The sequence below is a fragment of the Pezoporus occidentalis genome, unplaced genomic scaffold, assembly GCF_034315485.1.
Source record: "Pezoporus occidentalis ecotype Australia unplaced genomic scaffold, CSIRO_AGI_Poc_V1 ctg31, whole genome shotgun sequence".
Lineage (NCBI taxonomy): Eukaryota > Metazoa > Chordata > Aves > Psittaciformes > Psittacidae > Pezoporus > Pezoporus occidentalis.
In genome coordinates this window covers 1,570,551-1,597,276 of record NW_026915052.1, presented here as the reverse complement: position 1 = coordinate 1,597,276, position 26,726 = coordinate 1,570,551, and the positions used below count along the sequence as shown (strand labels likewise).

Genomic DNA, 26,726 nt, shown 5'->3' with positions numbered 1-26,726 from the left:
GTGCATAAGTTTCCCTCCTATTTTATTTGACAACCTTTTTTTGAAGATCAGAGCATACTTATAATTTTTATAGAACTTCTAAATCATTAAACTTGCTGCATATGATTATAAATGGCTTTTATAGTCTGCTCAGCTTTTTCATATGCTGGGTTTATATCAGGTAAACTGGAATAAACACAGGCTCCTGACTCCCACCTGATTTTTGATATCCCCATGAACACTTACTGGCAAATTGAGTTAAAACTCTACCACTTGAAACAGTCCACATGCTTTTCAGCTTTCTGACCTTTTTGGTCCAGTTACAAGTTTAATGGAGCATGTAAGTCATATACCAACCTCAGTAGGGGTTGGTACGACTCTCCCTCATCGTCAGCCTTCAGAGGCCCTTAAAGAATACAGCTGCTTTGGTCAGCAGACATTTGGCTATAGGACCTCACCAGTTATTAATATGAAGGAGGAGAATATGCATAGAGGGTGTGCCACTCAGGTGGTCGAAGTCTGGGATGAAATAATCCAGGTAGAGCAATAGTAATGAGTCAGTTGAAACCGTAATCTCAAGCACAGAAATCTTAAACTTAATAAGCCTAAAACCCTGATGTGTGTCAATTTTCCTGTTTCTTTAGGTTTGTTGGTTTTTTTTTAACATCTTTCATATTTGCAAGATCTCTAAAGACACCCGTGCCCTCTCTGGTAATGGGATAAATACAGTACTTACTGGAATGAGATCTCATTCTGTTCGGTTTCGAACCAAGTAAGTGTGCTTTAGAGATCATCGAAAGTCTGTAAAGGGATTTACCTCCAAAGCTAACAAACCAGCCGTGGAACAAAGGGAGAACAGCCCTTGTTTGAAGTCAGTGGCTACCAAAACGCGGTATGTTGGCACTCTGAGTGCCAGTTTTTCCTTTTGTAAAGCATTCTGCAGTATTCTGGAGCAAGTGCCTCATGCTGTGGTGCAGGATTTCTACCTTTGCTGTCTCTCTTTCCCCTTTCACTGACATGCAGAGAAAACTACAGTGTGGACATGCTGCATCACTCTCCGTACCTTCAAGCAGAGTTTCAGATGTTGTACTGCTTCTGTCTGGTTCAGATGGGTCATGAGAGAAGATTATTTCATTACTAAATGTAAGAACTGCAGAAGACCCAGTCTTAGCTGAATCTCAGGCCAGGACCTTAGACATGGGCTCCAGATTATCCCCTCAGCCTGCAGCAGGGAACAGCTGACTAAACGTGCATCCAGAAGTGCCTAACTTGAGACATGACCCAGCCAAGCTCACAGGGTAGGTGCATCCCTGATTTCAGCACAAATAATATTCCCCTTATTTAAAAAAGGACCTGACCATGTCCTGTGCTTTCTGAGGGGTCTGGAAAAAACAACAGAAAAACCCACTAACTCAACAGCAAACTGTTCTGTTGTGTTTCTGGCTGAATCTCATCAGGCAATGGCTGGTGCCATGTTCAGAGCACTATTTCTTAATTCTCTCTCCTTCACTTCATACTTATCTCACTTTAGAGAGTGTGAAATTTTTCAGTTCATTATGTTCTGAACTGTTATTTAATTGGAGCCCGTAATGTTCAGTCAGTATACACTGCACACAGTCATTTAAAATATTCCAGCAGTGCACATTTTTTATAAGTGGTTCAATTGGAAGTGATCAAGGTTTGAGACTTGCAGCCTATAAAGGCTTCTGCTGTGGAAATGTGAACTGCTGCTCTCAATAATTTCAAACTGCTTCCTAAGCAGGCCTTCTGTTCTGACTGTCTTAAACTGCAGCATGATTTCTCAGCATGGTATGCCCAGAACCTCCATTTAATGTCTCGCTCAGAAAGGAGCCAGATCCAACAGAGGGTTTCAGAGAGCCCACTAGCTGTGGAGCATGGTGGGAGCCCTTGCCTCTAAACAAAGAGGGTGGGTGGGAGATTTTTTTTTTCCTTCACCCCATTTTGTCCAGAAGTACTGGAACTGAGTGACTGCCCTTTGCTCTGCATGGTGTGTGTCATGCTTGCAGCTTTGTCCTTAGTTCCATGAGATCTTGAGTGTGACTGATACATAAGCACAGAGTCTCTCTAAATGGATTTCCTCCAGCAGTGAACTCTGGAGCTCCAGTATTGTAAAAGAGGACAACATCCTAGAAGAAATTTAGGAAGAACCACAGCATTAAGAGCTCGTATCAGAACCAGCTGCAGTTTCACTGCCACGGAGTAGAGCTGTGGTGAAGAGAAGGTACTACCCGGGGATCAGGGGCAGCAATGCAGCTATTTAAAGTTTACTCTGTCTGTATTTTGGACATGACTGCAACCTACGACAACACAGACTGCAAACTTAACTTTCTTCCATTTCCTATAACCTGTGTATTTGTGATAAAAGGATCTATGTCAGGGGAGGGTTGTCTTCAATCTTCCCCAGCCTGATTCTGTGCAGCAAAGGAAAGACTCTACTTGTGAGGGAGAAAATGAAGCTTGCTACCTCCCTTCTCCTGCTCCTCAGAGCAAAATGATACTCGGGGATTGCTAGCTGTCTGTTGTGGTGGGGCAGGACAGTGACAGCCGCAGACAACACTGTGTACCACACAGAGAAGAGCCTCCATTATTTTTCAGCATTCAAATTTAAAGCTGAAGATGAGTCAGAGATTCCAGTTTTATTGAAAATGCTCGGTAATCTCTAGTAATGACCTAGTCCAACTAAAAAACAAGCACTTGTTAAAGGTCATTTATCTGAGCAGCGAAAAGTGTTCATTTTCCAAGCACTGTCATCTTCTACTTTAATTAATATCAGCCGTGTATGCTGTTGGCAGTGGCTTCAAATATTGTAGCATGGGAAGACTGGACTTCCAGTGACATTTTTAATGAAAAAAATGTAAATCATCTCTCGTGAATTCTGTAATCAAGGTGTTCATTTTCTAACCCTGGACTGCAGAGGAACACCTACAGAAAAAACCTGAACTCTGTGAATTTTGGATAAGTCTGTAGAAATGAGAAGTCTTGCAGACATAACCCAGGAATTTGCTATCAGCTGGGGATGTGTCTGAAGAGGCATGGCCCGAATAGCAAAAAAAGACCATGAAAAAGACTGATGAAGCATGAAGAGGCAGAATCTAACTACTGATGCTTAATGGAAATGTAGAACAAGTACCTTAGGAATCTGCAGATTTGGGAAACTGCTTCTGTGAAGATCTTTCTCCTGATCCTTTAAAGACACTGATGAACGCCCTGAAAAGCAAGCATACATCCTTTCCAGAATGCACTAGGAGTAACCACTCCAACTCTAGATTTACACCTTGAGGCTGGAAGGGTCCAACTAGATCACTGACCCTGATCTCCCCAATTGCATCCAGTTACCTCATACTCCTACGTACTGTGCATTTGGCTAAGACAAAGGCATCCAATGTTGATAGAAAGATAAGAAAAGATGGTTGATTCCGTTGTTATTCCTGGCAGCTTGTTTCAATGTTTGATCTTTCTCACTTTCAAAAAAAATATTTTCCTATTGCTTCAGGTCCTAATGGTAGATTTTGTACTGCTTTGTTTTTCTGGATGCAAAAGTGCTCTCTCTAGTCTCCGGAAATTTCCCTCTGTGAATAAACTTGTTAGAAATAATCCAGTTTACCTCCCAGGCTTCTTCTTTTGATGAGATAGGCAAAGGAAACCTCCCATTGTAAGCTGTTTCCTCCAGCCTGAAAGTCATTTTGGGGTGTCCCTTCTGTGTTCCTCTCATTTTTCAGCACTCTTCAAAGATTTCTCCACTGGAATATATGTAGGTACTTGTAACACCCAGGCTGTTTATAGTGGTATTTATGTTTTTAATCACCATTTCTTCTGGTCAAATATCAAAGTAGCTCTCTTCATCTTAGTGCTTCTTTGAAGCTTCCATTGAGTTCCATGCTCATTATTTGAATCACTACTACCAATGATACGGTTTTCACAGTTCACAGGTGGACCCTGTACTCTGACTTCTAGTCACCCGGCTTTGAATTCAGGCATATTAAAAAGTTCTCAGGTTTTGTCATACCATTTTAGCAAGAACATTGGACCATAACAAGAGCTCCTTGATCATCTTCACTTATGACTGAAATTGTTACATCTTCTTCAATTTTTTTTCAGACTAATTTTCTATTTCTTTATTTCTGTAAGTCCAGTGTTGTTTTGGGGAGTTTCTTTGATCTTCCTAATTTCATGTGCTGCATGTCATGTTCTGACAAGAAGCTCATAGTTAAGTTTAATGTCTTCTGGAATATTTTTACTTACACAGATAAAAATAGGGACATGTTCTCCAGTACATTTTTTTTTGGAACAGAGATCGCTAAACTCCACACTTTTCACATTTAGTCATAATTTTGGAAAAACAACAGTGCCATACTGCTTGCAAAGTTTGTGAAGCTCAGCTCCAAATTCAGTTTTCCCAATAGTGGGATGAGTCAAAACTTGTCTCTCCAGGTACCTTCACTTTTTACGGTGGATGAGGACTATACAGCATGGGTGCTCATGGCTTTTGTTAAACATGTTCATGCTCAGCAGTCAGTTTGTGTAGTACTTCAGTAAGGAAGAATATGGATCATCTGCACTAGGCAGTTCTCGAGGCAGGCATCCCCTAGAAATGGTCTGAAAGGAGTGCCTCTGCTCAGTCAGACTGTGTCAGGGCAGAGGCATTTGCAAGCTGTGGCAGAGCTGTATGGCTTCTTACCAGGGACTGTGCAAGCCTTCACAGAAGAGAGGGCAAGTGGACTCTCAAAGGGAAATTGCACCTTCAAATTGACTTTGTATGCAGGTTTTAAATATGCTCGTCTGAAGGACTGATGGGTGGCAGGCCTCTGGTGACAGAGGAACGCTGAATCAGAACTCATTTGAACTAGCCTGAGATTGTGGAAGGGCAGTAGGAGCTGCTCACCTAAAGCGGTTTTTGGAGGTAAGGGCTGAAGTTGCACTGCACAATGGGCAGAGACTAGGCAAAGGAGAATGGGAAAGCTCTGATGACTGAGGAAAGTCTTTAAATTCTCTGTTTTCTACCAATGTTGCAGAATATTTAGGTTAATTTGAAACAAATGTTTTCTTGTATGTGTTTGCTCAAAGTAGCTTGGCCTGGATTATTATCTACCTTCCCTTGGCTATTAATTGCCAGTACTTCCTAGCATATCATGTAGTGACACAAGAAGTGGGATTAGGTCCTGTTCATCTCCCAGTGGAGGTGAGAGTTAAGATGAGCCCGTCCACATTTAATTGCTGAATAACTCCGGAGGACAATCCCTGCATTATTGCCTGGGTTGCTGTATCCTCACCTGTGGAAAAGACCACGGCCATTCATACAAGTGTGGGATCTGATCTGAGTGAGATATTGCCAAGCCACACATATGTGGAGAGGAAGTGCAGCCCTGCCACCTTTCTCCATCCTCAGTCATGCTTTTCATTTTGTTCAGACATTATTTTTCTCAGTGCCTACTGCATTTTTTTCCAGCCACCCCACTGTGTACCTGCCACCACAGACGCTATAGTCTTTGTCTTTCACCTATGTCCTTCACACACATCCCACACAGAATCTAAACACAAAACCAGGAGCCCAGGTGATGTAAAAGTGTGAAGTATTTCTGGTTTTTGCATTCACATTGTGGTGTGTACACATGGATGTCAGCTTGTAGCAGGTTCTTGGGATATGGAAAATGTGTATTGGTAAGTTTTGCAAACAGCTGGGAAAGGGGAAAAGTAGTCATAGAATCATAGAATAGCTAGGGTTGGAAAGGACCTTAAGATCTTCTAGTTCCAACCCCCCTGCCATGGGCAGGGACACCTCACACTAAACCATCTCACCCAAGGCCTCGTCCAGCCTGGTCTTGAACACTGCCAGGGATGGAGCATTCATAATGCTAATTATTTGTACTGTTCTGATGCTGGAGGTCACTGGCAGATTGATAACCCATCACACTAGAAACAAACCCCAGAATGCTCATAGCCTAATGGCCTGTCATTGTTTTGTGTGAATGTTATATTCCACTTTTCCTAATGCTAATGACAAGTCACCAAATGAGAGGTGTAAAGCTCTGGAAGAGAAGATTTCTAAATGAAAGGTCACAACTCCTTCCAGTGCATATGCCCAGTTAATATTCAGAACCCTTGAATCACGCTATGGACAAAATGAGCTTATCTTCGTTTCACCGTGAGGCTGTATTTTTACTCAGAAACTTGCAGTGAAGATCTCAATGACAGATTTATACAGCATTTAAAAAAAGCATCTTGGAAGAAGTTTGAACCTTGTTTGCTTAGAATGAAGTAGAATCATTATTGACACTCTGAGATGAACTGTTGAAACAAGTCCAGAGAAGGGGCCACGAGGAGATCAGGGGACTGGAGCACCTCCCGTATGAAGACAGGCTGAGGAAGTTGGGGCTGTTCAGCCTGGAGAAGAGAAGGCTGTGTGGAGACCTCATAGCAGCCTTCCAGTATCTCAAGGGGACCTATAGGGATGCTGGGGAGGGACTCTTCATTAGAGACTGTAGTGAAAGGACAAGGGGTAACCGGTTAAACCTTAAACAGGCAAGTTTAGATTGGATATAAGGAGGAAATTCTTTCCTGTGAGGATGGTGAGGCACTGGAATGGGTTGCCCAGGGAGGTTGTGAATGCTTCATCCCTGGCGGTGTTCAAGGCCAGGTTGGACGAGACCTTGGGTGATATGATTAAGCGTGAGGTGTCCCTGCCCATGGCAATGGGGGTTGGAACTAGATGACCTAAAGGTCCTTTCCAACCCTAACCATTCTATGATTCTATGGTTCTATGAAAATTGCTCCCCACTTTCCTCCAAAGATTAAACTAAATTAATTATTTTTTTTTTTTTAAGTTCGATATAACTCTATTTTGACCTAAGTTTATTGTAACTACCTTGTATCTGAATCACAGAAGTCTTAGTATTTAATTACCTTAGAACAGGTACTCTTATTCCCAAGATAGAATCATAGACTCGATAGGGTTGGAAAGATCATCTAGTTCCAACCCCCCTGCCGTGGGCAGGGACACCTTACGCTAAATCATATCACCCAAGGCCTCGTCCAACCTGGCCTTGAACACTGCCAGGGATGGAGCATTCACAACCTCCCTGGGCAACCTATTCCAGTGCCTCACCACCCTAACAGGAAAGAATTTCCTTCTTATATCCAACCTAAACTTCCCCTGTTTAAGTTTTAACCCGTTACCCCTTGTCCTATCACTACAGTCCCTAATGAATAGTCCCTCTCCAGCATCCCTATAGGCCCCCTTCAGGTACTGGAAGGCTGCTATGAGGTCTCCACGCAGCCTTCTCTTCTCCAGGCTGAACAGCTCCAACTTCCTCAGCCTGTCTTCATACAGGAGGTGCTCCAGTTCCCTGATCATCCTCGTGGCCCTTCTCTGAACTTGTTCCAACAGTTCCATGTCCTTTTTATGTTGAGGACACCAGAACTGCACACAATACTCCAAGCGAGGTCTCACAAGAGCAGAGTAGAGGGGCAGGATCACCTCCTTCAACCTGCTGGTCATGCTCCTTTTGATGCAGCCCACGATACGGTTGGCTTTCTGGGCTGCAAGTGCACACTGCTGGCTCATGTTCATTTTGTCATCAACCAACACCCCCAAGTCATTTTCCACAGGGCTGCTCTGAATCTCTTCTCTGCCCAACCTGTAGCTGTGCCTGGGATTGCTCCGACCCATGTGTAGGACCTTGCACTTGTCATGGTTAAACCTCATGAGGCTGGCATCAGCCCACCTCACAAGTGTGTCAAGGTCCCTCTGGATGGCATTCCTTCCCTCCAGCCTATCAACCAAACCACGCTGCTTGGTGTCATCGGCAAACTTGCTGAGGGCGCACTCAATCCCACTGTCCATGTCAGCAACAAGGATGTTAAACAAGACCGGTCCCAACACTGATCCCTGAGGGACACCACTCGTTACTGCTCTCCAGCCGGACATTGAGCCATTGATCACAACTCTTTGCGTGCGGCCATCCATCCAGTTCTTTATCCACCGAGTGGTCCATCCATCAAATTGATGTCGCTCCAATTTAGAGACAAGGATGATGGCATGCTTACTTTACCCAGGATGGGCAGAAACCTCTGTATTAGTAAGTTTAGTTTCCTGAAGCTATGGGGTTTATATTTATCTGTAACCCATTCATAAACTCATAAAGTTACAGCTTAAACTCAATCTCACTGCTCAGTACTTTTAAGTTGCTTCCCAAAGCCCTGTTGACGTGGATGTGTAGAGTCAGTTCCTTCTGCTGTTGAAAATGGGTTTTTTCTCCGAAATACCAAGAATGATTTGAGAGATAGTGCTGTCTTACATGCAACTTGTTAAGCCTGAGGCTGGTTTTATAGCAAGAAGAGAAAACACAGTCAAAATGAAGTGAATGAAAGCATATATGTGCACACTGTACTTACAGGTGCAATTAAAGAAGAAATACTCACAAGTTCTGTGAACTATGACATACCCACACCATCTTCACTTAAAACTTTTACCTTCACGCTTCTTCATGTATCACCATTTGGCTGATTTGTGTGGAGAGAACTGCACTAAAATACATTTACAAAGAGTGAGAAGCCTGTGTACTCTTCCCTAGCAGGGATGTGCAAAATCATAGAAATATAGAATCATAGAATGATTTGGGTTGGAAAGGAGCTTAAGATCATCTAGTTCCACCCCCCCTGCAATGGGCAAGGACACCTCACACTCAACCAAGTTATTCAAGGCCCAGGTTATTCATCCTTGAACACTGCCAGGGATAGAGCATTCACAGCTTCCTTGGGCAACCTGTTCCAGTGCCTCAACACTCTCACCGAAAATAATTTCTTCCTTATATCCAACCTAAATCTCCCCTGTTTAAGTGTGAACCCATTACCCCTTCTCCTATCCCTACAGAGCTGTATTATGTAGATTTTTCCTGACTTTGTTTAACCTGCAGATTTCTGTAGACCCTTTTGTTAATACAGCCTGAGTAAGTTTTAACATCTGTAAATGCTTGAGCTGTCTAGGAGCCAAGTTACTTGGGATTGTTGAGCAAAGTATAAACATCTTGCAGTGGCTCAGCTCACAAAACAACCACTGTGTGTGGAGGTGATGCTGCCTGGGAGTAGAAAGCACATTGAGGGTCAAGTATCCCAGCTCTTCCACTGCCCTACCCTGTGATCTTGAGAAAGGGCTCTGTTTTAATGTGCCTGCTTCTCTGCCTATAAAAAGGCATTTTGAGCTAAGTGTTTTGAGAGTAATAGATACTCTCAAAAGCCATCTCAATGCCCAGAGATTCCCTGGAAGGACTGAGCTAATTTGGTATCTAGGATGTAGCAGAGTGAAGCCCTGTTGGTAATATAGCGGTTTGACAACACCAGTAATACTGAGAAAGAAGCACTATTCAAATCTCTGCAGTTTCTTCTACTTGTGACTGGTGAGTTTAGGCTTCAGGCTACAGTGCTATTTCATGAAATGAATAAGGAATGAGTGTGTTGAGCTATGACCTGAACTCCCTCACACATTTGGGCAATGATATTTGCTGCCAAGTGTGAATCATGGTACCACGTACCATGGTGCCACACACCATGACGAATCATGTCATCAGTGACAAAACAGCACAACGATACTTTGTGGAGATGAGGCACTATGGACCTGCATTTCAGGAATGTTGTCCGCTTACACTGCTAGCCCAGTCCTGAAGAGCTGCACCTGTTTGACTCCCTTGGTTAAATCCAGAGGCACTGGTTGGAACCAGTGGCTGTGGGCAGGCTGACTTCTGAGGAGCCCCACAATACCTCTCCAGCACCAGCAACCTCCTACCAAAGGGGATGCAAACAAATGCGATGCTTCTAGTCTCAACACTTGCATTTATCTGAAATAATTAGCTGAAGGGAAAATAAAATGCCTTCTATACTTGCAAAGCTGGGAGGAAAGGAAGTGCATCTAAGATTGCTCCAAATGAAGCAGTGAGGCTCAGAGGAACCAGAAACCTCTGCTTGTATGCTGCATTCCTTACTCCTGAGACAAGTTTATGAAGGAATGGAGTGTCTTTAATCATTTAATTTGGTTAATTTAAAACTACATATGCATAATTTATTTACAGAGAGGTAAAACCCTCTAATTCCCGCATTTATTATTGTAACACACAGTATTAGAGTGTTTGTTTTTTTTTTTACTATTGCAATCTGCGCACTGTCTGAGAGAGTTAGTGTTGAATCATGCCTGAATGAGAGTGTTTGAGGGGCTTTGAGACTCCAATCCATACCATCCTCCATAAATTATGCACATAACTTTCCAAAGGCGTTGCAGATATTATAATACAAATTAATTTACAGGGCTTTTATTCCCAGCCATTGTTTTATGCCCCTTATCTTAAAGAGAAAAAAATAAAGACTCCTATTTCCCACTCCACACTGCAAGGGGGATTTGGTATTGGTGACACTGCAATAGGGCTTCATGTTGAAGGTGCATTTAGCTCATTCACAGCAAAACCCAGGGAACCTGTCTTGTTGAAACTATCTCCAAATACTATTTATGCAATCTATTCATGTAAGTGGGACACCTTTTCTAATTCTAGCTCATGGGAATTTAATTGCCAAGTTTGAGCCTTTGTCAGGATATCTATCACTTTTCAAGGACTTTATGGATGGATAAAGAATTCAGTGAGGTCCAGATCTTTTACAAGACTTGACAACTAATTCTGACCTTCTTGATGTGTAAAACGTGAGCCCTGGAAGACCTGGCTCAGGCAAAGAGAGAGAATTGATTCCAGAGCTGCCTCATTCCCAGGTAGCTTTAAATTATGTTCCAGCCTGACCCAGAAGGTTTCTCCAATGTAAGTATCAGCCCACTCACCTTTAGATAGCTGAATTTTCCCTCAGTCTTTTTCTGACCCAGGCTGTACTTTGAACATCCAGCTTCACTGAAGGCATTGTGTGTCCACCATAATGCCTCTTCACTAATTCACAGTCCCCTGGTATGTACGAAAGCTTAAATTATTTCCTACAGTGTGCATTAGCTTGTACATGTCTATGCTGAATTTCATCTTCCATCATGCTGTCTGGTCATGTCTTGCTGGAACACATCGTAGCTCCCCATAGTCTTGAGTAACCTAAAAAATTCTGTGTCATTCGGACATTTTGCTAATTCACTATTTACATACCTACTCCCAGGTCACTAAGAAACATCTCTTGCTACAAACTTTGGGCTGGCAGGCATAAATTCTTAATGTGTATTGAGGCCACAAGCCAATCCAGGGCTATTTTTTAGTTTGATTTATTTGAAGTAGCTTTTAATGGCTTATTAGTAGCTGTTGAAGGCAATGAAATCTGCAGTAGCATTACAGGTTTTGCTTTCTATAGCTGGGCTTGCCACTGAAGACAGCAGGGCTCACACTGTGCTCCCCAGTACCAGAAGATAGCTCTTTCCTAAATTTGTGTGGGATGTGAGCCTCTTCCTTTCACTGTATTTTTCCTGTGCGGGGAGGATAACAACTCCCAAAGGCTGCAACAGCTAGCTGTGGTGCAGAAGTATGTGTCTCTATTCTAGGAAACTGGGTTGACCTATTCCCCTGCCTGTGCCGTGGGGGTTGACATAAGAGAAGGAAACAGGGGCTGACAGTCAGACAAGAGCATGCAGTGGGATAGGGAGGCATGTGGGGCAGTCCTGGCTGTTGCTGAGCCTCCCACTAAGGTTATCTCCCCTATCCCTGCTTGTGCCGTGAGGCAGTTACTGACTTGCCTCTCGGAATAGCTCCCTGTCTGCTGTCCCTGGAAACGCTGAAGGCAATATGGTCATATGGCTCTTCTTCCCAAAGATGAGATCCTTAGGACTGGTGGACTATGTTGAGCACAGCAAGTGCACTGTCTAACAGTGTTCTTTGGGAAGAAAGCATGACATGGCCTCATCCTTTTACTGCAGGATGCAACTCAATAGATTAATCCACCTGTCTCCTCACCTACCGCTGTAGAAATGTTGTATTTTACTACATAAATACCCTCAATTTCTCCCTAACATGCTGTCAATACTCCTAAGTGACAAAGAGGGAGGTGCTGTGGGGTACTGGTTACTTTGGATGGAAAGGAGGGGATCTGGGCAATGTAGGGGATGTAGGAGGTAAGGTCAAATTTTGGAATTTTAAGTAGAATTTACAGAAGAGGAATCTCATTTTTCTCTGTCCCGTGCACACAATCTCACATGATCTAAAACAGTTGGGGGTCATGAGCATTCCTGGCAAAGCCAGCACCACACTGGAAAGGTTACCACCAGTTTGTGCTGGGATGTCCAACAGCAGCAAAGGGAAGCAAGAGCTGAACACTTAAACAGAGAATTGTTGGCACAACGATGATGCTTTGTGGACAACATTAGGATGGTATCCATTTCTCACTGGTATTTGTTGTTCTAGGATATATGCAGGCTTCAGTGTATGAGACTGATTTGGCTTATGGTTAGCAACACTTAGAAGGTTATCTCTGCAATCAGAAGAAAAGAGACTTTTAATTACAAGCACAGTAAGACTATCAAGCTGGGGCAAATCCTATGTATAATCCTGTGCTACTGATCTGGGGTTTTACCTGGTTCAGATTCTTGTCTTTGGCTGTTCCCTCATCAAATCACTTCCTGTGCTGGATGTTTCTGGTGGAATCATTTTGCAATAAAATGGAGGGCAGAGAAATATTTGACTCTCAGGCTGAGCACACTTGGGAAAATACTGTTCTGCACGCAGCCCCCATCTGAACATAGAAGAAGGCCACAGAGCTGCACAGGTACCTTCACAAACCATCACTCATTCACACTGTGGCAAGGGGCTGGCATTCCCTCAGCCACCAGCTCAGGCCGCTGGTCCTCCTGTGGAAACAGGCAGCATAAACCCCGCCATGCTGTCCCAGCATCACACCATGTTAAGACAAAATGAAAGTCTGTGATTCCAGCTTGTCAACACCAGCATATGGAGCAATGCTTGTTTGAACTTCTCCCTTTGGTGTTCAACCTTTTGCATGTGGGCTACATTGATTAAGAGAGCTTTGGCAGTGAGCTAATGAGCAGCGTTACCTCTGGGTGGGGGCTGCGCTGCAGGTGCTGTGATCATGCTCAGTCACCTGGTTCCCAGCCTGGAGGCTCAGGACAGTGCTGCCTTAGATTACATCTCCCCTGTCATCCTGCACCTCATCACCCTTTCCACCCTCCTCCTAGTCCTCCAACCTTTCCTCCCACCTTTGGCCACTCTCCTGCTGCCTCTCTGCCCCTCCAGCCATCCCCACTCCCTTGTCTGCATTCTTCTCCATCTGCCCTGTTTGCCTCCCATCACAGCATCTGACAGACCCTGCCTTTCTGCAGAGAGACCAGGGCAGTCACCTACAGCTCTCCACAGGGCGCTGTGTCCCAGGGGGCAGCAAGACCCTTTTCCCTCCTGCTGTATTTGAGGTGCCCTGTAACTCCCCGGGGCCTCCATAAACAATGGAGCCGGCTCAGGGATCTTGTTTACAGGTTGGGGAAGTAGGGTAGGCAGGCTGGGGGTTGCCTTGTTAAAAAGGGTTCAACTTTGGGGTCTGCAACTAAGCAGAGAGGCAGTGGGGAGGAAGAAGAGGCAGGAACGCTGAGGAGCAGGGTGTGCTCGAGGCTATTTGGAAGCTGTGGTTTCAGGTGTGAGCTCAACCATAAAGTAAAACTGCCTCCAGCACTGCCCTGTCAGGGCATGGAAATGTGGCCAGCCCCAGCTCAGGGGTCACATAAAGTCCGTCTCCTTCCCATGGTGCCCGGACAGGCCTGCCCTTACGCGCTTTGCAGAGGGTTGCGAGCCCTGGAGGGTGCAGGGCCACCGGGCTGTGAGATCCCACCATGCAGGAGCTCTATCCAGGCCCTCTGCCCCGCAGAGCTGGTGGGACTGGGCCAGCTCGGCTTCCCCAGGCCTCGCCAAGCAGCCCGACATGGGGGGTGTTTGCATGTCGCTGGGGCTTTCACAGCACTTGGGTTTTGTTAGAGGAGGAGGAGTTTCTCCCTTGACATTTTCACAGCTCCGGAAGGAACAGGAGGGATTGATGACTCTGAGCACAGCGAAGACAAAGAGGTGATCCTGCCCTACCAGGCTTTGATAAACCCAGGCAGCCAGCCACCACTTGTTCTTACAATCCCTCACTCCCACATATGCACAAGAAATACTATTATGGGGCCTTTTCAACATTAATGCATGCTTATTAACTGATGTGCCTTTGTTTTTGCTTAAAAACCTTGTTTCTAAACCTCTCCTTAAAACTCGCCATATAGATGCACACACATACTTATTTTTCTGTCAAAGAAATCAGATCTGTAGCATTTGAAGGGAAAAGTAAAGGACCATTTTAAGCTAAATCATTTTTTTTCTTTGTACCGTTTTCTGTCGCCAGATAACTCTTCTGCTGTTAATTTTGCAGATATTGTGCTCAGTTTCAGCAGCCTTCACAGGTCTCTTGAGGTGTGTTTGGGCAAGTTTTTTGCTACCAAAACCCTCTTCATTTTTTTCTCAGAATCACAATGTTTGCACCTCGCAAAACTGACACTGGCACTGAGGCACAGATTTGTAAAGGTATTTTGGCATCTCCCTCCCAGCAAGTCAGACTCAAGAGATTTAGCTTTTCCAGTATGATAGTTTGCTCTTTTATTGGGTGGATTTTCCTTCTGTTGGAGGAATGGCAAACCTGAATTGACTTCTCTGAGAGCAAAATCACAGGAGCATAAGGCAAAATCATAGAATCATAGAATCGTTAGGGTTGGAAAGGACCTTAAGATCATCTAGTTCCAACCATGGCAGGGACACCTTACACTAAATCATATCACCTCTTGCAGATGCCCAACAGGGAAAACAGGCACTTTAACCCATTTTCTCCCCTCAAACTCCCAGGTAAAGCAACTGCATCAGAATACGAGAACACACTTTGCATTCAGTGGGATACCTACCCGGCTGGATGCAGCAATATGCAGATGGGTTGAAGAATATGTGGCACAGCGGCTTCCTAACAGGACTTAATGGTTCCCAACACCTGAGTGCTTTTCCAGCACTAACTCAGTAATTACGCAACATAGACAGGCTTACATTTTTGCAATTGCTTATGCATTTCACTGTAACTTTGCAAAATGATCAAATGATTGAGATCTAGAGAGTTCATGCTCTCTGTTCTGTCTTCAGACTGTTGCATGACACTATTGTACAGTTTAGACTCTTAGTGAAACTAATTCTGTTTGCTGCTGTCCTGCCTAGAGAGGTATGGAGAACAGGACCCTGTTGTGCTAATCTCTGGATAAGCTTATAATGAGAGTCCCCATACTGACAAATCCATTATATAAATGGAAAAAGAGACCCAGAGAGAGCAGGGACACAAAAGGGAGCGAACAATACAGGAGCTGCGAATATCAGGTCAGTGAGGCTCTCAGCTTCAGAGTGTCCTGCTCTCACTTGAGGCCACCTGAATAGTTTTCACAGGGGTGGGAGTCTGTTGGATGCCCAAACCACAGCTGAGACTGGAACTCAGCATCTCTATGTATTCAAAGGGAATATCAGGCCTGAGATGCTCTGCTTGCTATGTCCTGTAGGATGCTGCATCATTTGTGCCAAGCACTTCCGTGAGGGAATCTGAAACATAATTCCCAAACACCCACCAAACCGCAGCAAACTGCTGAAGTGTAATTCAAATGGAGGTATTCTGATGTGGTCAGTTAACCCCCTGCTACCTCAAAACCTGATATCTCTGTATAAATGAAAGAAAAGATAATAGTGCTGGATTGTTGGGAGGAAAGCAGTGATACCATGAGACAGTTTTTTATTAATTATTTACTGGGCACTGTGATCACAGCTAGGTTTAGCTTTTGCCCTGCTCTAGGTCATCACAAGTATGTACCCCATGCCCTCACTCAAAGTATTAAGCAGCCATACCAAAGACAGGATCTTTGCATGACTGCCTCTAGATCCCAACACATACCCATGTAGCCCCTATAATGGACAAGCACATATATTATTAAGCAGCAGAAAGCACTCGTACAAGGCTGACGGCACACATGACTTATTTACACTGACCTAAAATAGCAGCACTTTAAGTGATACAAACACAGAAGACTTTTAAAGTGCTCCCTGGAGATTTGTGAATGCAGGAGAACCCTTTGGCTAATCCTGAAACATTGTTTTCTTAAAAAGTCGGCTCATTTTCTTTTATGCTCCTGCCATTACTTTCCTTACCTAGAAGGATCTTCCTTCATTTTTCCCTATATATTGGATTATTAGCAGCTCGGTTAACAACAACCCTCCTACTTTTGTTGGCAGATGCAGTCTTTCAGAACTGACAGTTCCTAAGAGTTTAGGAATACTCTCCCGCAGGCTTGTAGGGTGGAGAATTCATGGGGTTTTCCCTCCTTTTGACTGGGTTTCCTGATGGAAAGTGGCTTTAAATGGCCCTGCTTCAGCTATGCCCACTGGCGAGGCTTGGCAAAGGTTGCCCCCACTGCCACTCAATGTCTGTTTGGGGACACGGTCTGGATGCCTGATGTCCCTTGGGAAATGTGTGCCTAGATGAGAAGGGAGGTCACTGCCAGGGTGGCTGGGGAAGGCTCCTGGGGGTATGCCAGGAGCATGGGGTGAGAAGCAAGAACCAGTAAAACATTAAAATGTATGTGTGTGCATGTGGGGGGGGACCTTAAAGATTATTTAACAACAACAAAAAAAAAATCGCAATGTCTGACTTATATGAAATTTAATTTAATTTATTTTTACACCAGCAGCTGTCAGTTCAAAGAACAAAAACAAAGTAGCCATCTGTGCTTAATTTCATAAATCTACTGTAGATTGTCACATGATAGTGGAACTTGGACAAAAACTTGTCATGTGATTGGGTCCAGTCCCTTTAAAGTCACGCTTTCATACGTAGTCTGATTTAGATGCAACTATAGGCATGAGGCCCGACTAAGCAGTCAGCAACCTGTCATAAATCGAGCGGGGTCAGTCTGACAAAAATCCCCATTTCTAGGGCTTCCAACATCTTCCCCTCTTTTTGTGGCAAAAGTGGGGTTTGTGTTTGTTTTGGTTTTATTTCTTTTTATGTTTCCAGCATTTGAACAAAACCATGATCCTATTTGACAATAGCGAGACCTGTAACGTGAAATAACTCCCCTTCCATGAGACCTAAAATGATATGGAGAAAACAGGGTGCCAGGAAGGACCAAGGGTGGTTGCAGAGGCAAGCAGTCTCACCTCATCAGAAACCCTTCCCTGGCTCTTCAGCTGGAAGGAAAAGATTTTTCTTTAAACCTCCGCAGATCACAGGTGAACCAGAGAAATGTAAAGAAATGACTTTTTTTTTTAGCCATTCAAGAAGCAGGACTAATATGGAAAGTCAGAGTGTGTTAACTCTCCAAATTCATTACTAAGAAAGTGCAAGGGAGAGAGATCAGAGGGGGTGTAATTAAAATACAGATCAAAAAGTCGCATTTTTCAATTCGCCATGTGAAAAAAAAATAACAATCAGCTTGTCATATTCTCATTAAATACCAGATGGTTGAGCATGAGTAATAGATCTCCGGCTGACAGAAATCTGCAAACTCTTTTCTTTGGAGAGTTTTTAACTTAAGCAATCCGACCATATCGAATAGTCAATAATGCTCTCAAGGTGAATATATTTGTTTAGTATTTGCGTGCATGTATTTGTCTGTGCGTGCCAGAGTGTACGTGCATGTGGCGTGGAAACGAGCAGAGCCTCAGAGAAAGTAGAATTAATTCTTAGGTAATTTTAGCTGCCTAGTGCCTATAGTCTTTACTCTCACACTCACTGCTCAAGAGTTTCCTGAGGTTTTAATGCTTTCCACCTTCTCAGGAATAATTAAGTGATGACCACACCTATGCTGAAAGGAAAAGGCCACAGCTCTTTTATCTAGTGCAGCTACATAACCATAAATCAGGTTGTTGCTCTGGTGTGGAGCCCCACAGATCAATTGCTTTCTCGCAGCATTGCCATACCCTCCAGCGGGGAGAGCAGCCAGCTGCCAGCAGCTGCCTTTACTGGGGGCAGCTTGCCCCCAAGATAACTCCAGCAGAGGTTTCGCTGTGGTCGTGTTATTTCTCTGGTTTGCTGTTATTAGTGCTGTATTACAGTAACACCAATGGGATCTGGCTGTAGACCACAACTGAGATGGTACAAACACAGAATTAACAATATGTTTCTTTTCTTCCCCATATAACTTGCTCTCTCAGTGTGCAACACGAGGCAGCGCTTGGACATGATCAGGTGGGGAAATTCAGACCTAGCTGTATCAGAGGGTGCTCATGGAGACAGCACTGGCAACATCAGCATTGCTGGTCTCCTGGAGCCAAACCTTTAAGTAGCTGGGTGCCTGTCTTGATCCCAAGTACAAAGACATATACAGTCGCTACCTCATTGGATTTTAGCCATTTGCGAGGCTTGATATCAGCACAGCCAAATGACTGGGAGCCCTGAGAGGCCGATGTAATAAATGAAATGTTTAAGCCTGCCAGCAACATGAGGAATTTCAAAGAACTTCTGCATGTGTGCAGAGGCAGCAGCCATCTTCCTCTTGCCTGCTCCGGCCTGTTGCGGAAGCGAGCCCGCGCTGATCTCTCTTGGAGACCTTGCATTTTAATTCCAGCCCACCTTCTTACTGCTGTTTTCCCTTAATCTAAAATAAGTCGTTTTGAATGAAAGTAGATGATCTGGTCCTTGTATATGGAAAAACAGCAATTACTGGCAAAGAACAGCAGTCTTTGCGGTAGGAGTGTGGTAGCTTTATTCTCCTACAAGTTTGGGCTGGACTGCTACTTAGAGTAATATACGTTAATGCCAGAAAAGAGCTTGTGAGGTTTTTCAGCTTAGACTTTTTGCCAGCAAGGGATTTTTCCCTACAGGATATTGTAACCAAGCTTTAATTAAAAAAATTAGAAGGCATTAAGGCAGCACACAGTAATAGCCTCCTTCAGTGTACCTCACATTACCAACCAACTTGTTAGTCTCAGGCCTTCCTCTTCAACCTGCTGACACATCTGTGTTCTTGGCAGATCCAGATCTCGCAACACTGTGTAGTTCAGGGATACCTGGAAGTGGTATAGCTACATTAGCACAATAAATTAGCATAGGTAGAGCACCATGCTAATAAATCTGGATTACTTCTCGTCCTCAAGCTAGTTCTTTTAGAGCTAACTCACTTAAGCACTATAGTGTGGAGTGCTGATGTACCCACATGCTATCCTAGTCTTTGGGAATGACACTGGTATTATGGGGAGCTCAGAAAATCCATGGGTGATGGAAATAGTGAAAGTGGAAAAGCTGAAAAGCTTGAGCTATCCCTATTCAAGACTTTCAGTTGGTCAGAATAGTGGTGTTTTCTTTTCCTATGACAAAGCTCCTAGGATGAAGTCTTGGCACCACTGAGATCTATAGAAGTTTTACCACCAGCTACAGCAGTTATAAAATTTTATCCCTTGTTAATTTTTCCAAAGTGTTTTTTTTCTGATGGTAATAGGCTAATTCTCAAACTGTTGATTTATTCTTAAATTCCATAAGATTTGCCAGTTTCACAACATTTTCCTTATGTGCTTTTCATGGTTTTAGCTACTACCAACATACATTACTGCCTGAATCACCTTTTTTGGAGTTGCCATCTTATCACAGCCTCACTTTTCAGCTGTGACTTTTTCAGGAGTTAAACCCCCACCTCCCCTTTTTCTCTTGGGTTGACAGGACTGTCAGAGGCACATGTAAGCACTTGCTTTCTTGATCCTGGGCTTTAATGATTAGCTTAAGAAGTCTCACATGCTCCTGTCATGCCTATTGCTACCTCTGTCAACTTTCTTTTTAACACAGCAGACTTCGATCACACCTAGAGACAAAGTCTGCAGCAACTGCCCTCAAAGGAAAAAGAAAGACAGATCTTCTGCTCATGAAGATTGACTAATTAACGCTAACAAATTCACCTGGAATTTGTTTTCATGTTGAAACTCTTGAGTCATGTTTTCACTGTTGAGTCTGTGCTTCTCTAATCTGGTGGGATTTACTGAGGGTAAAATAACATGATCTTCAGTTGGCCATGATTTCTGGCAGCTGCTAGACTGTTTGGCTTCTCTTTGAGACCTGTGCACGTTTTAACAGACCATGTCCTTCCTGCCTTCTGTCTACAGGTAAGGTGGCTTTGGAGAACTGCTGATGAGCCTCTTTTGGCAGTTTGCCTACACTGCCTTCATTAGGATGACATGTCCAGCCACCAATTCTCCAACAGACACCTAAAAGGCACAAACTGTGAGGAAGTTTCCCTGTGGATATAGCCCATCTGACATCTGTTTCATCTTTCAGGACCTCAAGAGCAAGGTCAGAGTCTTGGGTAGAGCTGCTATTTGCAGCGCCTGTCATCAGAACAAAGGAAGTCTTTAAGCTGGTTTTACAACCTTATCAAACCTCTGTGGGCGAGGCAGGAGAGAACAAACTAGTTTTCAGGACCACAGAGGTATACAGATCTGAGGGTAAGCATATATATGTATAGGTGTCTGATGAGTCGTCTGATATACCTGATTAGTGAGAAAGGATGCTTTTGAGGTTAAGACACTGGATAGGATTCAGGAAATCTGGATTTGGTTCCCAGCCCCACCATAGATTGCCTGTGGCATCTTGAATAAGTCAGTTTGCTTGTATCTCAGCTCTCTGCTCAAAAAGGGGGCACAGGGCTTTCTAGCTTCTAGTTTTCTTTTAGACAGACATAGGCAAATGCACTGATACCCCCTAAACCACGTGGGTCCTCATCTTGCTGTAGATCTCCTGATACCATCAGCATGTGAATCACAATGCCCAAGGGAAGACAGCAATGTATATTTAATACATGTATGTGCAAATGATAAACGGTTCCAGAAGTATCAGTGAAGTATCAGAAGTTGGCCACTTTAGAGAACACTAACAGTCTTACTGGCATCTGTCTCTGGCAGTCTCAAACTGTCAACCAAAATTTCAATCAAATCAGGACTGTTTTATTTCATGGTTCACTGAGCAGCTAAGTATTTAAACACCTCCATTTTCTTTCCTTCATGCCAGTGCATATGCAGGTCCTGGCTGCAAGAGTAACAGAACTGAAACAAAACCAGGGCAAGACAAAGCTACCTGGAAAACTTGAAGCCAGTGGCCAGCAACACTGTTTCTCTTTGTTTGTTGGCCTTTGTTAGAAGGGCCTAAGGAGATGACAGTCACTGAACATCAAAGAATTTCAGTGTGATAATTGGTCCATCATACTGTTAGATTCAAATTTTTTCCTTGCTGGTTGGATTCCAAATACAACCAGCTCTGGTCACTCGAGCCTCCACACTCTAAAGTAACCAAAAAGAAAGAGAATTGTTATTATTATTTGTAATAGCAGTAACATCAATGAGTGAAAATCTCCAGGGATGTCCCATTATGTGCTTTTTCTGGCTGATTCAGTGGTCTTTCTATCTTTTTAAACCCTTCTAGGATAGTAGTCGGAGATCCTGCTTTGAGGTTCTAGCTTGCAATGTCCCACTTTAAGGCTGTTGTATGGCACTCTCTCTCGAGTCTTTTCTTGGCAAACTCTTGTAGCAGCAGGCTTTGTAGGCAGACTTCTTTCATTACGTAACCTTTTCCTCTTGATAGGGCATCTGTAGTACCGGAGGGAGGAGGAGGCCTGATGCAGACAGGTTTCATCCTCCCACCCTGTTTTCATGTCCATGTATTTTCTCCTCTTTAAGAGGACTCTAATGCTTCCCCTTGCTACTGAAAGTAGGTGGAGGAACAGTCAGTCTTTCCTACCCCTGGCAAAATGCTTCTTCTGCTCTGTTACTTATTGTGGTGCAATGAGCACAAGCACTCTTGTGATCACTCCTGTTGCAGTGATCCAGGAGAGGAGCAGTGCTCCAGCTAGATTTCCTGGGCAGATATGTGACCCATCAGACATCTACTGAGAGCATCAATAGTTAACAGCCACCTTTGAAAGTGGAGTACATTGGACTGAGCCAGGAGTTAGTTGTACAAAGGGTATTTATGCCCTAGTGTTCAAGTGTCACCAAGATTGCTTTGCTCAAAACTGCTTCAAAGGGGATCATTGGAGTGGATTGCTTGAGGAGGTCATGGAGTATCTATCCCCAGAGATTTTAAGCAACGTGAGTGCCTATGAGGGATTCTCCATGTACAGCTGATACTACAGTGGTGCAGGAAAGCACATGGGATCACCTCCTGGCATGCTCTGAACATGCCTAGTGGAGTGGGAAATGCCTTAAAGTCTTCTAGAAACCAGGCCTTTCATCCTAGACATCTGGGCCCATCTCCTCAGGAATAGTGATTTAAACTTGAATCTCTCACATCCTGGGGGAATATCCTCATCCTCCGGCCTTACAAAGAAAGGTGTAAGAATCAGGTTTTGTTTATCATTGAATGCAGGTATTTAATTAGCTATGGCAAAGTACACCAGATTCAGCAAGAGGGTATTAAGAAAGTCCTGTTCCCAAATACCTGAGAAGGTGGTGGTGAGGCCACTCTCCTCAGTGGGAGACCAAGGTTCAAACCTGCTTTCTAATCAGGTGTGTGGGTGAGGAGAGAGGAGGAAGACTTGAAAGCAGATTTCCTACCTCTTATGTGGCTAAGGAAAAAACATGGGGGAGATAACTGTTAGTTGTTTTTCAGTATTTTCTGATCTCCAGGGGAGGATTTACAGCCAAGACTCCCAAAGGAGATAGATGCCACCTTCTCTCCCACCAGTAGCTATGTAACTGCCTCTGCTTAATTGCCTCACCACTAAATACTTTACACCACAAGGCCTCTTGTAGACATTTCTTGCTGCCAGCTTGGTCAGCTTCTGTTTTCTCATCTCCAGCTTCTCTAATCCCATCCTGAGGTATCAGATTTACTCTGTCCCCCGTGCCACACCTGGCACACTGGGATGCCTGTGTCTCTAACCCAGGGCTGAGGATTCCAGTATGCACAGGGGTAGATGGAAGTTAGGTATTACAACAGTGTGGTTTTTCTCTTTTGGTGTGAAATTTTCTTTTACCTCAACTATGAACATGTTGAACAGTGAGGAAAGAAGTACTTCTGGCTAACGCATGCACACAATTAATCAAGCCTTGTGATCCTATGACACAGAGCTCTTTGTCTCAGATCTTCTGTAAGGAGTTCCCTCTGGCTGAAAATATATGCTTAAGGCCTTTGTGCTGTTAAACTCAGCCTACTTTATACTTTCTGGCATGTGTGTGGGACTTGAAGGGAGCTGTTTAGAGATAATGCTTGTATTCCGACTGGTATATGACTCTGGGTTTATAGATCAATAAGTATTTCAGTTACCAGCCAGGGAAAGAGAAATATATTTGTAGACATTTTTTCTTCTTAATGAACAAGTTGGGTTTGTATGGGATGTTTCTTAAATTCTTTGCTTCATCATGGAAATTTATATTTTCCCTTCTTACACTTAAATTGCATTTACTTCAGTGGAAAATATCTCCATTCCCACACATTTTAACCTCCATACTCTCTTTCCTATGAGAAAAAGTAGAAGTGAAGAGGAGTAAAGCAATGAAAATTAACAGGGTTGGCTTGGGTTTTTAGACCTACAACTCTCTAATACCTGAGCCTGCTTGACAAATGGAATTAGTCACATTTTGTAGCATTTTGTAGCATTTTGTTTCGTGTTTTTACCACTCTGGTCACTTTTTCTCTAGCTCTAGCATTTCAGGAAGAAGAAAGAGGAGGAGGAAAGCATTAGTCTTTGTTTCAGGACAGAGTACTGCTTTTCCCTTAGCCAAGACAAAGATTATAGCAGCATGCTCCTGTCACAGATTCCCCTATAAATACCCCAGACCCACCCCTTGCTAGCCTCACTGAGGTCTTAAAACTCTCCCCCTTCCAAAGGAGAGAAGGTAATTTTCATTGACGATGTGACATGTGGCATAGTTCACAGTGGCGCTCCCCACATGCACATGTCCCTAGTCCTGGCACACACAGTATCATATGTGTGCATTTCCTATTTTTACTTGCATCATGAGATCAGGTTTTCCACCTCTTATCAAAGGTAGTCCACAAGTCTCGTGGCCTTCCAACTGGCGTGGCACCATTTTGTGTGCTGCTGCGCTGTGGCTGTATATTAGCCTCCAACTAACCTTTTAAGTGACATATTTCTGCACTCTTTCTTGGATCCAGTAGTTGGTGTTTGGTAGCTCACCAGAGCTTCACTTCTTGGGTTCCTGTTCTGCAGGTCTTCAGGTTAACCTTTCTAGCTTTAATCAAAAAAGATGATGTCAACAGGAATCATATTGTAGGTTTTCCCGGTGCCGACTGTAACCTTTATTGTTGGTTAATTGACAAAAGTGCTAAAAGTCTATTTCAGAATTTCTATTTCATAAAAATGTCTCCTTTGTTGAAGTATCAATTAGCAGCCTCGGTTCAAAGGTTTATTTCTCTCACATGCAGCCATTTTTTCTGTAATAATTGTCTAGATTCTGACATTAAATACTGTAATTTCTCCTGCTATGTTTAAAACCACTTCCAAGGGCTTCTAAGTTTTATTTCCTTCCCATTTTCTACAGAAATAGCTGGAGTTTGTTCATGCTTGGGGAGATTAATAAAACTATATAGTAGATTGTGAAATTCACCTCAAACCAAAATACAATGAGCTCCATTCTCAGACCTCCTGCAGGCTCCATTTCTTTAATTAAATATATGCCAAGGTTCCTCTCCATGAAGTAAATACATAAAACTGCATATTTGAGGGCAATTATAAGCTAGTGTATTTTGACATTTCTTCACTGCAAATTTTTTAACCTTTATTAAGGGAATTCTGGTTAAACGGATTTCTACTTGAGATATATATAGCAAAAAAGCTTAAAGCCTGTGTGAAATTATGGACAAACGAAAGCGAAATCCTAGGAAATGTGAGTAAATGAAACCCTGATTTTTGTCTTACCAAAGGTTGTGCCTAGCAGAGGCTCATCATTAGCAAGCTCTTGTACTGAAGCCAGGGGAAGGTGTTTGCACTGGGGAAACGTCACCTTTCTCCATTTATAGTCTGGCTTTGCTGGTACAGAGCAAGACCTGTTCCCAAACGTTATTTCAGAGGGGTCATAGGGAAAGCAAGGAGATAGGGCTGGTTGCAAATGGGGAAAATACTGAATGTATGACCCTATTTAGCCAAGACAAAAGCTCTCTGCTCCTGCTCTGTTTTGTTTTAAATGGGAGGAAGACATTAGTTGGCTTTTTGGTTAATCTTCTTTATGTCAGAAGTTTTGACAGTGGGTAACTGAGAGCGTGAGATGTGGGTGTGAGGGTGAGCATGGCAGGATGGACTGGAAATAGGAGCTCTGAGTGGGGAAATAATGCTTGAAAGTCATTTGCAGCTGTGCTGGCACTAATGGGGAGGACAGGGGGAAATTCCAAGGGTGTATGGTCCTTCTGCCCCCAGGGGTAGGGAGCTGATGTCCTGCCAATGGCCACACTGTTAGTGGAATGGCCAAGGCAGAGCTAGGTGCTGCATAAGAGCTACTGAAGTCCTGAGGTGCGCCCAGGTTCCCACTCCTGGGGGACACCAGAGTCCTACTGGTCCTTGCATCTTTATCTCAGACTATCAAACCTGCTTGATCTTTTCCCAAAACTACTCTGGATGTCAGGGAAAAGGGATAGGAAACTTTTCTGAGGAGGCCACAAGAGGGGTTAAAGCAGAGGACATAGGTGGGGCTCTGATTCAGATGTGGCCTGGAGCAGTTGGAGCTCCAGCAGACACTGCTGCAGACACTGGCGTGTAGGTACATTAATATGGGAAACCCCTGTGATATGGGAAACATCCTGGCAAAGAAGCCACAGCTCCTGCTTGAGCCAGGAGACAGCAGTATGCCCATAGTTTGGCTATCATTTTGAGCGAACACAGCAGTTTTTGGAAGCTGCTGGAGGCTAGTGGTTCTTTGCAAACTATCCACATGGTTCTGCCTTCGATATAACCTTGAACTTTAAACTGTCCTAGAAACACAGACCAACACACACTGCACTTTATGTACTAATAAACCCAAGCCTGTTCAAACCTGCTTACTTGACAGCAGGCTACTAGATGAAAGCAGGGTTGGTTCACTTATCATCCAGAAATAGAGAGCTCCAGAAGATTTTTCTTACACAGCATAGAAGTTTCCAACTTTCTTCTTTTTTTCAGTGGTAATCATTCTACCATGGGAATGAAAGACAGCAGGATAAAGCTCAAACTTGCCATTCTTAGCTGGTCAAAACAGAAGTTCTGTCTCCATAACTCCAACTTTCCCTTCAAATACATGTGTTGAAACTTTGCCATGGCTATTTTTCTGCCTTCTAAGAAAAAACATTAGATGATCCATCTATAAGAGGATCTCTGACATCAGTTGGTAATGGATACTGCACACTAAAAACATTCATTCTGAACAGCTCCTGCCCTGCACAAACCCTAAGCCTGTTTGGCCTGACCTTCTGTGGCTTTTCTTGCCTGCAAAATAACTTATGCAATTTTTAGCATTCCTGCAACCATAACATCTGGGCCTCATTGTTCTATACCTCTGAAAAAGGGGGGGGGGGGGGCGCAATGACAAACATACTTTGCATTCACATCCTCTTTCACCTGTTTCTCTACATGTTTTGAATCAAGATGCTCAAGCATAAACTTTTGCTGGTCACTTCTGGATGCCCTCCTGAGGGGCAGCTCTCAGAGGAGGAAGGAGATAGCCCAGCAGACTGATTTTATACATACAGCACAGAGGTGATGCTTTGTGTTAGGCAGGTAAACAGAAGAGTCACTTATTCAA

At 43.7% G+C, this 26,726-nt stretch overlaps 1 long non-coding RNA gene across 2 annotated transcripts; it reads left to right on the top strand.

The window, feature by feature from the left end:
• The first annotated feature begins 13,148 nt into the window (after positions 1-13,148).
• Positions 13,149-26,237, top strand: LOC134168453 (uncharacterized). 2 transcript variants are annotated; one of them, XR_009966555.1, is made up of 4 exons: positions 13,149-13,381; positions 15,194-15,347; positions 20,106-20,292; positions 26,108-26,237. It is a non-coding gene; the product is annotated as an uncharacterized LOC134168453 (long non-coding RNA). The 2 variants fall into 2 exon arrangements; XR_009966556.1 differs by lacking the exon at positions 13,149-13,381 and adding an exon at positions 13,555-14,024.
• The last annotated feature ends 489 nt before the right edge of the window (positions 26,238-26,726 follow it).